Raw genomic sequence first — 17,212 nt, 5'->3', positions numbered from 1 at the left:
CTGCAGTGCCGCAAACACCTTTTAATGTCCCAGCCGCACGTGGAGAAGCGAGGGAGGGAGGGAGGGAGGGAGGGAGATGCTGCAACGGTGTGAATAGCAGTAGAATTATTCATACAGTGATTGTGGTTTGGAAACTGTTGCAGAACGGAAAAGACTTACGTTTTCATCAATGGCTGCGAGCAACGCGGAGGGAATTTAACCACTAATCAGACGCCTCGCTTGTTTGTACTGGTTCTGAAGACGAGAGAGAGAGAGAGAGAGGTGGGGGGGGGGAGACAGACGAGAGAGAGGGAAGGAGTGAGGGAGAGCTCATTATAGATGTGAATGAATGGTCCCTTTTTTTTTAAAATCTGAGCTTTATTCATGCTCCCTCTGTCTTGAGCACGCGCGCACACGCACGCACACTCTCGTGAGCGCGCGCGCACACACACTGTACTCCATCAGTAAGACAAAGGAGCCGGTAGCGTTCAGCCACCGCCGTGCGGGACCAAGGGCGGGCAGGAGCCATTTTAGACTGCCAATCAAAATGAAGCCAGGTCATTTACATACCGTAGCCACCGGGGTCCATTTAAAACCGATGGAACGTCTCCCTCTAACGTCAACTGTAGAGTACTGCATTAACCCCTGGTTTGGCCCCGGCGGGGCGCGCGACGGGAAACGGCCCCGTGGGCGACTTCCTGTAAGCGGAGGAGACGAGCGAGGGGGGACGGCAGCCCATTGGCTGGCGGGCAGGCGGGCGGGCCGGGCCGGGACCTCACGGCTGTCGGAGGCGTGCTGGACTCACCGGGAACACGTTATAATAATGATGATGATGATGATGATGATGATGATGATGATGAAGCGTTAGGGAAGTAGTATAACTACTGAATCATCACCCGTAAAGCAAGACACGCGCCATGGCTAGTGCGCGCATGCGCAAATGTACACGCAAATACTTCGTTAACCGCGTGCTTACGCGTTCTAAAGGATCTTGTGATCCTTCAGGCTCCTGCGAGTCTCCAGGTGCTGCGGGCCTTTCCGTCTCATGTGGAAATGCTTTGTAACTAGTAGCTACCCGAATTAACCACGACTTGCAGGATTAACAAGTACTGGTAACACTTTAGTGTGGGGAACGTAGTCACCATTAATTAGGTGCTTATTAGCATGCAAATTAGCAACATATTGGCTCTTAATTGGTCATTATTAGGTACTCATTAATGCCCTATTCTGCATGGCCTTATTATACAACCAGTAAGCCATTAACTATGAGTTTTCCCTCTATAGCCTCAGAAGTATTGCTTATTAGTAGTACCATCTCAGTATGCTTTGCTTAGTGTGGCCTTTATAAGGTGGTAGTACCACAAGAAGAGTTATTCTGCCTTACTAACACTTAATGAATATGGTCTGTTCTTACATAACAACACACACAACTACAAGTGTTCATAGTGTTAAATTACTCTACATTAAGTTTTTGTTACTTAGAATATGTTCCCCATACTAAAGTGACATCTTGATCATTACTAATTCACTAGTAATTAAGTTTTTGTTACTAAGAATATGTTCCCCATACTAAAGTGACATCTTGATCATTACTAATTCACTAGCAATTAAGTTTTTGTTACTTAGAATATGTTCCCCATGCTAAAGTGACATCTTGATCATTACTAATTCACTAGTAATTAAGTTTTTGTTACTTAGAACATGTTCCCCATACTAAAGTGTTACCCAAGTATTTGTAAAACATCTATAACACACTCACCATTGGTGCATGTCTGGCTTTACAAACGATGAACTCAGTAGTACTGCTACTTCACTAATGCTTCATTAGTTATAAAGTGTTACCGATTTACTTCTTTTTTTTAAATCGTCATTTGTACAAAAGAAGCTGTGTCAACGTTACTGTTATATAAAAACATGCAAGGTTAAAAAAAACTACCACAGTTACCACTAAGCAACACTGTTTATTACTTTCATTCAGTTGTACAGTTGTTAAGCAGAGACAGACATAGACAGACCGACCAACCGACCGACAGACAGACAGATAGACAGACAGACAGACAGATAGACAGACAGACAGACAGACAGACAGACAGACAGACAGACAGACAGACAGATAGACAGACAGACAGATAGACAGACAGACAGACAGACAGACAGACAGACAGACAGACAGACAGACAGACAGACAGACAGACAGACAGACAGATAGACAGACAGACAGACAGATAGACAGACAGACCGACAGACAGACAGACAGACAGACAGACAGACAGACAGACAGACAGGTAGATAAACTTTCTTCTTCTTCTTCTTTAGGCTTGTTCCCTGTTTCTCAGGGGTCACCACGTTGGATTTTTGCCCTCCATTGCTTTGTGTCTGACGCACCCCTCTCCCACAGTCCAACCCCCCTCATGTCCTCCTCCATCTGGGCTCTCCATCTTTTTCCTGGTCTTCCTCTTCTTCGTTTGCCAGGTATTTCCAGGTCCAATACCGTCTCCCCTATAGAGTCTATGTCTCCTCTCTGTACACGTCCGTAGATAGATAGATCTATCGGATACTGGATAGATGGATCAACGTACTGTGTCAACATACATGTTCACCGCATCAATCTGCATACGCACTACGAACCCCGGGCCGTCCCAGGTCCTTTCCGTGTGGAGGTCGCATGTCCTCCCCGTGTCTGCATGGGGTTCCTCCGGGTGCTCCGGTTTCCTCCCACCATCAAAAAGACATGCACGTTAGGGTTGCTACTCCTGCCTGTGCCCCTGAGCAAGGCAGTGGAAAGAAGAACTGGAGTTGGTCCCTGGGTGCTGCAGCGGCCCACTGCTCCGATACAAGAGGATGGGTTACACACAGAAGACAGCTTTCATTGTAACCTGTGCGATGACACAATAAAGTGCCGTTCTTTCTACTATATACACATATAAATGTATACCTCCATACGTTACACACGGTTACACAGGTATTACCACAACCCAGCCACTGAGGACGCACAAGCCAGTGCATTCGTAGTGCCGGTCCCAAGCCCGGATAAATGGGGAGAGTTGTGTCAAAGGGGCATCCAGCATAAAACATAAATCACATTTCCGTACCGGATCGGTCGAGGACCAGATTACCAACGACCGCCACCGGTACTGTTGGCCAGCAGGGTGCCGGTGAAACCTATGCTGCTGCTGGGCGAAGGAGAAGGAGAGGAGGAAGGCATGTCCAGAGGCAGCAGGAGAGGAGGAAGGGTAGGAGTGTGGAGGTGAGAGTCAGAATTTTGAATGTTGGCGTTATGACTGGTGAAGGGAGCGAGCTGGCTGATATGATGGAGAGAAGGAAGGTAGGTATACTGTGTGTGCAAGAGACCAGGTGGAAGGGGAGTAAGGCCAGGGCGTAGGAGGTGGGTTCAAACTCTTCTACCATGGTGCGAATGGGAGGAGTAATGGGGTAGGGGTAATTCTGAAGGAAGAGTACGTCAAGAGTGTGCTGGAGGTGAAGAGAGTGTCAGACAGAGTGATGAGTACGAAGCTGGAAATCGAAGGTGCGATGATGAACGTTATCAGCACATATGCATATAACACGCATGTCTTTTTGATGGTGGGAGGAAACCGCCGCAGACACGGGGAGAACATGCAAACTCCACAAAGAAGGGACCTGGGATGGCCTGGGGTTCAAACCCAGGCCCTTCTTGCTGTGAGGCAACAGCGCTAACCACTAGACAACTGTGAAGACTGGAAAGGCGGTTGGTCCAGATGACATACCTGTGGAGGCATGGAGGTGTTTAGGAGAGATGGCAGTGGAGTTGTTCACCAGATTGTTTAACACAATCTTGGAAAGTGAGAGGACGCCTGAGGAGTGGAGAAGCAGCATACTGGTACCGATTTTCAAGAACAAGGGTGATGTGCAGAACTGTAGCAACTACAGAGGTATAAAGTTGATCAGCCACAGCATGAAGATTTGGGAAAGAGTAATAGAAGCTAGGTTAAGAGGAGAGGGGATGATCAGCAGCAGCAGTATGGTTTCATGCCAGGAAAGAGCACCACAGAATAGAATACACTTTATTTGTCAGGTGTGCATACATACAATGAAATTCACTCTCTGTGTTTTACCCATCCTAGCTGTGTAGCTAGGAGCAGTGGGCAGCCGCTGTGCAGCGCCCAGGGAGTGGTTTACCAGGGAGAGTTTCCTTCTCCTAGCTTTTGCCTAAAGAGGCATCAACCCACAAGGCAGCAGGTTCCCTTCTCCTATCCCAATGTGTTGGCTGGACTGGGCACCATGGGAAGTACCATACAGGCATGAAGGAGGACCAGACCTATCAGAAGGGACGTCGTCCTTAGCCAAAGGACCCTTGCTGAGGTAAGGTGCTACCCCTCTACAGCCTGCGGTTGCAGTTTAGCGTCTTACCCAGGATGATGTGACGTTTGCTTTGAGAGTGTTGATGGAGAAGCATAGAGGAGGCCAGAAGGAGTTACATTGTGTCTTTGTGGATTTAGAGAAAGCATACGATATTGGTATTGGTTGAGGAAGTCGGGAGTGGCAGAGAAGTATGTGGGAGTGGTGCAGGATATGTAGGAGGGCAGTGTGACAGTGGCGGTGTGCAGTAGGAGTTACAGATGCATAGGAACTGCTCTCCCATCCATCCAGGCCATCTATGACACACGGTGCACCCGGAAGGCTCTCAGCATTGTGAAGGACCCCATCCACCCTTGCCACATCCGCTTCACCCTCCTACCCTCTGGCAGGAGGTACCGGAGCATCCGTGCTGCCTCCACCAGACTATGCAACAGTTTCCTTCCTCAGGCTGTGAGGTTCCTCAACATCCTGAACACTTAGACCTTCCATAAAATGACTTTTTGACCGTCTTTCTCACTGCCCGTGTCAGGCGTACTCGTGGTGTTCAGGTCTGTGAAGTAATTTTTGCTTTTAATGCACTTTTTGTTTTTAATATCTATTGTGTGTTATTTGTTGTTATGCGACACTGTGGTCCTTGTGAAACATAATCTCGTTCCCTTGTATGTATGAGGCCTGCATACGAGGCCATGACAATAAAAGTAGTCTATGTCTAAGATGGGTTCAAGGTGGAGGTGGGATTACATCAAGGATCCCTTTCTTGTTTGCAGTGGTGACGGACAGGTTGACGGACGAGATCAGGCGGGAGTCTCCGTGGACTATGATGTTTGCGGAGGACATTGCGATCTGTAGTGAGAGTAGGGTGCAGGTTGAGGAGAGCCGAAAGAAGAAGAAGAAGAGGAAGAAGACGACACAGGTATAACCACATACTACATGCAAACATGCATGACATTTAACAGGAGACGGGCACACATGAAAAAGCTTCGTATGATGCACTCTGCCACCGCTAGCTAATGCCCCGATCACACCAGGGGTTGACAGGATGATTTATTTTTTCTGTGTCCTTTCAGTAATGGAAGCTCGGCAACCAAAACCACCAACAGAATCAAATTAATGAAACACAGTTACATCCATTACACGTACGGTATGCCATATGTATTTTTTTGTGTAGCAATTTGTATTCTGGCAGAGCACAGTTGTATAAACCTGGATAATGTGTCATTGCTAAAATGTTAGCTTCCTCCATTTTGGATTCCACCGAGCAACCAGCCGGTCACAGGTCAACTCAGTCTTTCTGTTGGTCGACAGCACGAACTTGCGTGTCAAAGTTCACCAAAGTTGATTTGTATGTGGAGACGCTGGGAGAGTGAATCCACCAGTCACGACGATTCAGTTTAAATGAACTGATGTCAGCGCAGAATGTCCCTGTCAGGACCGCTGGGGTGAGCGGGGCCTTGCACTGTCTAGTAAGACCGCAAATGTCAAACCACCTCAACTTCACCTCATCACCCCAGGAATTCACGAGATCATCAAAACAACAGGGCAGCACGGGGGTGCAGTGGTTAGCGCAATCGCCTCACAGTAAGAAGGTCCTGGGTTCGAACCCTGGGGTAGACCAACCTTGGAATCAGGGACATTTATTTGTCGATTTCATGTCATGTACTTGTGTACATGAAATGAAATGACATATCATTTCCCCCAGCCCACAGCAGTGCAACACAAAGATGAAGAAATACCCCAAACCTACAAGAACACATATATCCAAACGACAAAGTCCCTGCTCGTCGCCCTACCATCTGTAAAGTCATGAACGGCAAGTGACCAAAAAGTACCGGCAATAGTACATTCATGAAAAAAGGAACCTTTGTGTACCAAAATATACCCTCTTGTAGCTCTATTTAGAAGCAAAGGTGCTTATTGTTCAGCTGAACATTACATTGGGTTAATACTTATACCCACCTCCGGTGAGCTTCAGATTCTGGTTTTATGAACCAAACAAGTTTGGGTCCATGAAGTCTGAACATGTCTGAAGGCTCATGTCAGATGGAGTCCCTCGTATTCAGGATGTTTTAGCTGAGTGACTCACAATGACTAAAGAACAAGTTGTTTCAATTCCTTCTTCGCCAACATTAAAAGTCAATGTAAAAAGCAATCTATAGTAAGAGGATGGAGAGTGACGGGTGACGGGCTACAGCAGTAATGGCTGTGGGTGAAGGTATCTGGTGATGTGAAGGTATCTGGTGATGTTATGCTATCTGGTGATGTGAAGGTATCTGGTGATATGAGGGTATCTGGTGATGTGATGGTATCTGGTGATGTGAAGGTATCTGGTGATGTGAAGGTATCTGGTGATATGAAGGTATCTGGTGATGTGAAGGTATCTGGTGATGTGAAGGTATCTGGTGTTGTGAAGGTATCTGGTGATATGAAGGTATCTAGTGATGTGATAGTATCTGGTGATGTGAAGGTATCTGGTGATGTGAAGGTATCTGGTGATGTGAAGGTATCTGGTGATATGAAGGTATCTAGTGATGTGATAGTATCTGGTGATGTGAAGGTATCTGGTGATGTGATGGTATCTGGTGATGTGAAGGTATCTGGTGATGTGAAAGTATCTGGTGGTGTGATGGTATCTGGTGATGTGAAGGTATCTGGTGATATGAAGGTATCTGGTGATGTGAAGGTATCTGGTGATGTGAAGGTATCTGGTGATGTGATGGTATCTGGTGATGTGAAGCTATCTGGTGATGTGAAGGTACCTGGTGATATGAAGGTATCTGGTGATGTGAAGGTATCTGGTGATATGAAGGTATCTGGTGATGTGAAGGTATCTGGTGATGTGAAGGTATCTGGTGTTGTGAAGGTATCTGGTGATGTGAAAGTATCTGGTGGTGTGATACTATCTGGTGATGTGATGGTATCTAGTGATGTGAAGGTATCTGGTGATATGAAGGTATCTAGTGATGTGATAGTATCTGGTGATGTGAAGGTATCTGGTGATATGAAGGTATCTAGTGATGTGATAGTATCTGGTGATGTGAAGGTATCTGGTGATGTGATAGTATCTGGTGATGTGATGGTATCTGGTGATGTGAAGGTATCTGGTGATGTGATAGTATCTGGTGATGTGATGCTATCTGGTGATGTGAAGGTATCTGGTGATATGAAGGTATCTAGTGATGTGATGGCATCTGGTGATGTGAAGGTACCTGGTGATGTGAAGGTATCTGGTGATATGAAGGTATCTAGTGATGTGATAGTATCTGGTGATGTGAAGGTATCTGGTGATGTGAAGGTATCTGGTGATGTGAAGGTATCTGGTGATGTGATGCTATCTGGTGATGTGAAGGTATCTGGTGATGTGAAGGTATCTGGTGATATGAAGGTATCTAGTGATGTGATAGTATCTGGTGATGTGAAGGTATCTGGTGATATGAAGGTATCTAGTGATGTGATAGTATCTGGTGATGTGAAGGTATCTGGTGATGTGATAGTATCTGGTGATGTGATGCTATCTGGTGATGTGAAGGTATCTGGTGATATGAAGGTATCTAGTGATGTGATAGTATCTGGTGATGTGAAGGTATCTGGTGATGTGAAGGTATCTGGTGATGTGATGCTATCTGGTGATGTGAAGGTATCTGGTGATGTGAAGGTATCTGGTGATATGAAGGTATCTAGTGATGTGATAGTATCTGGTGATGTGAAGGTAACTGGTGATGTGAAGGTATCTGGTGATGTGAAGGTATGTGGTGATGTGAAGGTATCTGGTGATGTGAAGGTATCTAGTGGTATGAAGTGATGGATCAGCAGACTGCTGTCAGCACCAGAGTAACTGGGTAGCACCACATGATTTCAGTATAAATATATATGTATGTGAGGATGAAGGTTTTACAATTCGTGATCCTGCACTGCAAATAAGACAAGCGTATCGAGGCACTTCATCTTGTTTCATCTTGTTTTAAGTCATAATGCTCATTTCAAGATAATATTGCATGTAAAATTTTCTCACCCCACTGGTTGATATTAATGTGTTTGTCTCATAATAACAGGACTTGTTTCGAGACACTGACTCATTAACTAAAGATCATCTCAAATCACGTTTCCTTTTAAGATTTCTTCCCGTGTAGTGAGAAGTCGTCATAAGAAGAGCCATTATCCTGAAACAAAAACACTTTCTCCAAACACGCGATGTTATCGGTCAGCGGCGTAGGAAAACTGGATATTAGAATAGTCATTACGAGACTGAAAGCAAAGTGAACTGCTTCGATAAGCTCGTCTTCTCTTGCAGACTGATGTTGTTGCTGTTCAACAAGCCTAAAACCTTCAAGACGTGACCTTGTCACCGGACGGTTGACGAGTTCCATCTCAACGTCACGCAAAGACCCGAGATGGAGAAAAGCCTCTCTTTCCTGCATCGGGGCCTGATGTTGATGTGCCCTTCAGCAAGGCAGGCCGCATGAACCGAGTGTCTCCCAGGTAGGAATACAGGAAACTGTTTACCAGGGGAGGGACGGTGATGCACATGTACACACACACAGAAGAAGAAGAAGAAGAAGAAGAAGAATATCCATCCATTATCCAAGCCGCTTATCCCAATCAGAATTACAGGGATGCTGGAGCCTATCCCAGCAGTCATTGGGCGGCAGGTGGGGAGACACCGTGGACAGGCCGCCAGGCCATCACAAGGCCCGCCCCACACCACACCACACCACACCCCACCACACCCCACCACACCACACCACACCTGGGGACAATTTAGTATGGCCGAGTCACCTGACCTACATGTCTTTGGACTGTGGGAGGAAACCGGAGCCCCTGGAGGAAACCCACAAAGACACGGGCAGAACGCGCAAACTCCACACAGAGGACGACCCTCAAGGTTGGACTACCCCGGGGCTCGAACCCACGACCTGCTTGCTGCGAGGCGACCGCGCTAACCACTGCGCCACAGTCCCGCCCAGAAGAAGAATATGAAATATCCAAAAAAATAATAATAAAAAAAATCTGTAAAATTAAAGAAGATGAAAAAGAACCATGAAACCGGACGGAGACGCCGATGCACATTTATAAACAATTACAACTAGAAGAAAACATGCTGAAATGAATTATGCAAATACAAATGAAAAATAAAGACAACAACCATGGTAACATTCAAGTACTTTTTTTATTATTTCAAATCACCCATGGGTTCCAACATTCACAGGTTGTGTAGGGTCCAGAGCAGTTCAGAGCAGACCACCATGTGTTTTGACACAGCACCAGTACACCCGTCCGTCCGCCATCACAGACGCCCCTCAGCAGGACTGCCTGCTACGCTCAGCCAGGAGACCGCCACGCCACGCGGTGGCGCTCAACCATCAGGCAATAACAAAAACATCTAAACTAAACAATGAGGTCCCCCGAAACAGCGGGGAGCGAAGAAGAAAATATAAAACACTCATCATCATCATCATCATCATCATCGTTGTATCGGTGAGAACCCCATCTTCTCAAACACGATGGGAAATCAATGTAAAATGTAATTTCGGTTCATTTTAAAAAAAAAAGAACACCACCCAGTTTAGAAATTCAACCCTTTATCGCTCGGTTCTGGAAAAACACAAACAGGACTCTCCCACCGCCGAACGAAACCTGCCGAAGAGCCGAAACTCGAGTTCGGCCGCGTTGACACGTTTTAACGCCACTGAGACGCACAAATCACGTGCGTGTCAACGCTCTGAGCTCATCTGCATGACGCCGTCACGTCATTATCCGCCCGGCCCGCCGTCCTCGACCACGTGAATCGTTAAACTGAGTGGAATTCCCCTTTAAGGCCTCCAGAAACTACTCCTACAGGAAGTTCCATTCGTCATACAGGAAGCTGGGAGCGTTCCAGTTTCCGGTCAAACCAAGAACAAGAAAAAAAGAGAGAAGAAGAGAGAGATGGGGAGGTTCAAGGAAGAGGGGTATAGCAGAGGCTTCGCTAGGTCCTTAGCCACGTCTGGAGTAACAGCGTTAGCCGTGCTGGAGCAAATCTGCAGAAGCTTACGCCCCTTTCCCACTACATGGTACCAGCTCGACTGGCTCGACTGGACTGGACTGGACTGGACTGGACTCGCCTCTTGTCGTTTTCCATTACCGCAACAGAACCCCCTCAGTGTAGCTGGCCCGCACTGCTTTTGGTACCCCCGCTCCAGTGTTTCTGGAACCTCGACAAAGGCGGTACCAGAAAAGTGGTGGCAGTTACCAAAATGCCGGTGCTTCCCAGTAATGGAAAACGAAGAAGTCGAGTCGAGCCGAGCCGGTACCATGTGGCGGAAAGGGGGCGCTAGTGACTTAGTGCAAGCAGACAATGACCGTGTCTCCAGCTAGCTTCCTTTATGCAAATTTTGTCATTTTGAATAAAAACAGCCGATGGAAATGGCAAACATCAAATAAGATCCCCAGAGAATGAAACAGAAGTTTCATTCTCTGCTATCAGAGATGAGCACTTCACGAGGAGCACCGGTCTGCTGTCAGAGATGAGCACTTCACGAGGAGCACCGGTCTGCTGTCTAGACGAGAGCTTCACGAGGAGCACCGGTCTGCTATCAGAGACGAGGGCCTCACGAGGAGCACCGGTCTGCTATCAGAGACGAGGGCCTCACGAGGAGCACCGGTCTGCTATCAGAGACGAGGGCCTCACGAGGAGCACCGGTCTGCTATCAGAGACGAGGGCCTCACGAGGAGCACCGGTCTGCTATCAGAGATGAGCACTTCACGAGGAGCACCGGTCTGCTGTCTAGACGAGAGCTTCACGAGGAGCACCGGTCTGCTATCAGAGACGAGTGCTTCACGAGGAGCACCGGTCTGCTGTCAGAGACGAGGGCCTCACGAGGAGCACCGGTCTGCTATCAGGATCTCATGTCTCTGCTGCAGTGTGGGACTCAACCAGCACCACGGCGAGCCGCACCTCCTGTAGAGAAAAGCACCTGAAAATTCATTTCCCCCCTCTTTTTCTCCCCAACTGTACCCGGCCAATTACCCCACTCCTCTGAGCCGTCCCGGTCGCTGCTCCATCCCCTCTGCTGATCCGGGGAGGGCTGCAGACTACCACACGCCTCCTCCGATACGTGTGGAGTCACCAGCCGCTTCTTTTCACCTGACAGTGAGGAGTTTCGCCAGGGGGACGTAGCTAACGTGGGAGGATCACGCTACTCCCCCTCCCCCCCTGAAGAGGTGCCCGAACCAACCAGAGGAGGCGCTAGTGCAGGGACCAGGACACACACCCACGTTCGGCTTCCCACCCGCAGACACGGCCCGTCGCATCTGTAGGGACCGAGCCGGAGGCAACACGGGGATTCGAACCGCCGAGCCCCGCGTCGGTAGGCGGCGGAAGAGACCGCTACGCCGCTCGCCGTTTCACACCTTCGAGCGCCGGCTGTCGGAGGAGAAGGCGTTTTACAAAAGCCAGTTCTTCTCACGGGCCTCGGTTTGTGTTGCGGTGGTTCACGTTGGGACGGAGAAGAGACAGGAAGGGCGTGAGAAAAAAAAAAAGAAGTGTTGTCCATTATCTGCAGGGCGGGGACATCAGGACTGCTTATCTGACAGCAGTCCCGATGTCCCCGCCCCGCAGAGGTCAGACGAGGGGAGCGGGTCAGGACTGGAGCAGAATTCGGGGGAATTAGGCTGCCATGTGTCCCGTAGGCGCCACAAGTAAGGACAGACGGAGCACCAGGCCTCACGACTGAAGCTCCGTCGAAGACCCCCCCCCAGACCAGGGCCCTCACAACGTACTGGATGTGGACCAGCGGAGTCACGTGGACAACGGGTGGCGGCTGAAACGGGCATCAAACGTTATTCCAGGACACGCCCCCATCGTGCCAGTGGTAAGTACGACTTGTACAACTTATTTAATAATAGTAAGCTCACAACTCCTCCTCGGCGCCCTCGCCCCACTTCCAGAGCCAGACTCCATGTGGCCACGCTGAAGTTCACCAGCCCGGGGACACACCAGACTCATCATGTGACATCAGGCGGCGGCTCTGATCAGAAAATGAGATTATTGTGTTGCTGTGAGATGAGATTATCGTTTATTATGTGTGTACCGAAATGTAAGTCACCGCTCAAATTCAATCTGGCACCTCCTGCGTCACAAGGGGCCCTGTGTTCAGTCCGATACGAGGGGAGAGAGAGTGTGTGTGTGTGTGAGACCTTGTGTGTCTGCGTGATTGTGACTATGTGTATGTGTCTGTGTTTGTAATTGTGTGTGTCTGTATTTGCGACTGTGTGTGTGTGTGTTTGTGACTGTGTGTGTCTATGTGTGTGTCTGTGATGACTGTGACTGTGTGTGTGTGTTTGTGACTGTGTGTGTCTATGTGTGTGTCTGTGATGACTGTGACTGTGTGTGTCTGTGTGATTGTAACTATGTTTATGTGTCTGTGACTATGTTTATGTGTGTCTGACTGTGTGTGTGTCAGTGATTGTAACTGTGTATGGGTGTGTGTCTTTCTGTGTGTCTGTGACTGTGTGTGTGTATTTGACTGCGCGTGTGTGTGTTTGTGACTGTCTGCGTGTGTATTTGATTGTGTGTGTTTATGACTGTGTGTATGTGCGTTTGTGACTGTGTGTGTGTTTGTGACTGTGTCTCTGTGTGTTTGACTGTGTGTGTCTGTATTTGCGACTGTGTGTGTGTTTGTTTGTGACTATGTGTCAGTGTGTATTTGACTATGTGTGTGTGTGTGTGTGTGTGTGTGTGTTGAGGGTGTGGTCGTCTTCCTCTTGTCTCTTGTACTACTGAGGGTGGGGTCATCTTCCTCGTGTCTCTTGTACTACTGAGGGTGGGGTCGTCTTCCTCGTGTCTCTTGTACTACTGAGGGTGGGGTCGTCTTCCTCGTGTCTCTTGTACTACTGAGGGTGGGGTCGTCTTCCTCATGTCTCTTGTACTACTGAGGGTGTGGTCGTCTTCCTCGTGTCTCTTGTACTACTGAGGGTGGGGTCGTCTTCCTCGTGTCTCTTGTACTACTGAGGATGGGGTCGTCTTCCTCATGTCTCTTGTACTACTGAGGGTGGGGTCGTCTTCCTCGTGTCTCTTGTACTACTGAGGGTGGAGTCATCTTCCTCGTGTCTCTTGTAATAATGAGGGTGGGGTCGTCTTCCTCGTGTCTCTTGTACTACTGAGGGTGGAGTCATCTTCCTCGTGTCTCTTGTAATAATGAGGGTGGGGTCGTCTTCCTCGTGTCTCTTGTACTACTGAGGGTGTGGTCGTCTTCCTCGTGTCTCTTGTAATAATGAGGGTGGGGTCGTCTTCCTCGTGTCTCTTGTACTACTGAGGGTGGGGTCGTCTTCCTCGTGTCTCTTGTAATAATGAGGGTGGGGTCGTCTTCCTCGTGTCTCTTGTACTACTGAGGGTGGGGTCGTCTTCCTCGTGTCTCTTGTACTACTGAGGGTGGGGTCGTCTTCCTCGTGTCTCTTGTGCTACTGAGGGTGGGGTCGTCTTCCTCGTGTCTCTTGTACTACTGAGGGTGTGGTCATCTTCCTCATGTCTCTTGTAATAATGAGGGTGTGGTCATCTTCCTCGTGTCTCTTGTACTACTGAGGGTGGGGTCGTCTTCCTCGTGTCTCTTGTACTACTGAGGATGGGGTCATCTTCCTCGTGTCTCTTGTACTACTGAGGGTGGGGTCGTCTTCCTCGTGTCTCTTGTACTACTGAGGGTGGGGTCGTCTTCCTCGTGTCTCTTGTACTACTGAGGGTGGGGTCGTCTTCCTCGTGTCTCTTGTAATAATAAGGGTGTGGTCGTCTTCCTCGTGTCTCTTGTACTACTGAGGGTGGGGTCGTCTTCCTCGTGTCTCTTGTAATAATGAGGGTGGGGTCGTCTTCCTCGTGTCTCTTGTACTACTGAGGGTGTGGTCATCTTCCTCGTGTCTCTTGTACTACTGAGGGTGTGGTCATCTTCCTCGTGTCTCTTGTACTACTGAGGGTGGGGTCGTCTTCCTCGTGTCTCTTGTAATAATAAGGGTGTGGTCGTCTTCCTCGTGTCTCTTGTAATAATGAGGGTGGGGTCGTCTTCCTCGTGTCTCTTGTACTACTGAGGGTGGGGTCGTCTTCCTCGTGTCTCTTGTACTACTGAGGGTGGGGTCATCTTCCTCGTGTCTCTTGTACTACTGAGGGTGGGGTCGTCTTCCTCGTGTCTCTTGTACTACTGAGGGTGGGGTCGTCTTCCTCGTGTCTCTTGTACTACTGAGGGTGGGGTCGTCTTCCTCGTGTCTCTTGTACTACTGAGGGTGGGGTCGTCTTCCTCGTGTCTCTTGTAATAATAAGGGTGTGGTCGTCTTCCTCGTGTCTCTTGTAATAATGAGGGTGGGGTCGTCTTCCTCGTGTCTCTTGTAATAATGAGGGTGTGGTCGTCTTCCTCGTGTCTCTTGTAATAATGAGGGTGTGGTCGTCTTCCTCGTGTCTCTTGTACTACTGAGGGTGGGGTCGTCTTCCTCGTGTCTCTTGTAATAATGAGGGTGGGGTCGTCTTCCTCGTGTCTCTTGTAATAATGAGGGTGGGGTCGTCTTCCTCGTGTCTCTTGTAATAATGAGGGTGTGGTCGTCTTCCTCGTGTCTCTTGAAAACCGTAACAGCTTTGACACAGTGGACGTCTGCGTCCAGGGTTCGTGGCATGAAGGGACATCGGGGGACAGCGAGGGAAACGAGTCCAGGACACTGTGGTTCCGTCCCTGCTGACCGTGTTTCATGTTAACTGGGAATGTTTCGGACCAGGCTATCAAGTACTGAAGTACTGAAGTACTACACCCCCAATGTCTGGCCAAATAAACTGAAGTACTACACCCCCAATGTCTGGCCAAATAAACTGAAGTACTACACCCCCAATGTCTGGCCAAATAAACTAAAGTACTGAAGTACTACACCCCCAATGTCTGGCCAAATAAACTGAAGTACTACACCCCCAATGTCTGGCCAAATAAACTGAAGTACTGAAGTACTACAACCCCATGTCTGGCCAAATAAACTGAAGTACTACACCCCCAATGTCTGGCCAAATAAACTGAAGTACTGAAGTACTACAACCCCATGTCTGGCCAAATAAACTGAAGTACTTAAGTACTATGCCCAATGTCTGGCCAAATAAACTGAAGTACTGAAGTACTACACCCAATGTCTGGCCAATAAGCTGAAGTACTGAAGTACTACACCCAATGTCTGGCCAAATAAACTGAAGTACTGAAGTACTACACCCAATGTCTGGCCAAATAAACTGAAGTACTGAAGTACTACACCCAATGTCTGGCCAAATAAACTGAAGTACTGAAGTACTACACCCAATGTCTGGCCAAATAAAACTGAAGTACTGAAGTACTACACCCAATGTCTGGCCAGGAGGCACATGAAGCTGTGGACAGGAAAAAAAACAAAACGCTTCTACGTCCAAGATTTCCATTGTGTCAGTTGAACTGGGAGCTCATGGTCCATTTACATGATGAAGCAACATGACCCCCATCATCCATCCATCCATCATCCATCCATCCATCCATCCATCCATCCATCCATCCATCATCCATCCATCCATCCATCCATCCATCCATCCATCCGAACCGTTTATCCTGCTCTCAGGGTCGCGGGGATGCTGGATTCTATCCCAGCAGCATATCCCAGCAGCCTATCCCAGCAGCATATCCCAGCAGCCTATCCCAACGGGCGGGGAGACACCCTGGACAGGCCGCCAGGCCATCACACCCACACACCTAGGGACAATTTAGTACGGCGATCCACCTGACCTACATGTCTTTGGACTGTGGGAGGAAACCCACAGGGACAACATGCAAACTCCACACAGAGGACGACCCCCAAGGTTGGACTACCCTGGGGCTCGAACCCAGGACCTTCTTGCTGTGAGGCGACCGCGCTAACCACTGAGCCACCGTGCTGCTGACCCTCAAAATGTTAAATCTTATTTTTGTGAAACCTCAAAATAATTATTTTTTCAAAAATTCAGTCGTTAATCCAGAGAGGATGTTGACTGACTGGTTCCTGAAATGCTGACGGTCTGGAGGTCTGCGCCATTCAGCCCAACAAGATCTACGACTACACAAACGTCACAACCCGCAGTTTGATGTGCAGTATAAATACACAAGTGTGCCACCAGAAGCTCATACTAGTGTGTGTACATGAACGATACTGTGTGTGTGTGTTTGTTTAGACTGGAAGGTGGAAGCAGAATTTATCAGGTTTGTAAAGATCAATTTCACCAACTCGGCCCTGTGATGGCCTGGCGGCCTGTCCTGGGTGTCTCCCCGCCTGCCGCCCAGTGGCTGCTGGGATAGGCTCCAGCATCCCCGCCACCCTGAGAGCAGGATAAGCCGTTTGGGTGACGGATGGATGGAATTTCACCAACTCCGCCTCAAAAGCAAATCATTTTCTTCTTACTGGGGTAATGAACACCGCCAGGTGACGGTCGCCAACAGCACGCCGAATTTACTGTCAGCAGCGACACCAACCTCAAAACCCCTCAAATACCACCCTCAAAAACCCCTCAAACACCACCCTCAAGACATGTGGTCAACTGGCTGACCAGCTAACCGAGAAGCTAGCGAACTAGCAGAGTCCCTGCAGTAAGCTGAGAAATGCCCCACAAGTGGCCACTGGGGGGCAGTGTGGCTCACTGGTCCGACTCAACCTGGTCCACACAGATGTTGATCCATTTTAATGGTCACTCACTTATAAAAACAGGATGGTATTTAATGAAGACTCATGTTATTTGTTCCCGCCCGTTTCCATCCTGGCGTGACCTCACGAGGAGAAGGGAGACGTGGTGAGAACGATGAGAAACGCTGCAGGGTGTCCAGACCTAGAACCGCCACCTCGATTAGAACGTGAGAAATCGACACGAAAGAGGAACTTAGTCAAGCCGTACCACACCCTTCTTATCGCT

Source organism: Lampris incognitus, chromosome 18, assembly GCF_029633865.1.
Source record: "Lampris incognitus isolate fLamInc1 chromosome 18, fLamInc1.hap2, whole genome shotgun sequence".
Lineage (NCBI taxonomy): Eukaryota > Metazoa > Chordata > Actinopteri > Lampriformes > Lampridae > Lampris > Lampris incognitus.
This window is presented reverse-complemented; position numbering follows the sequence as displayed.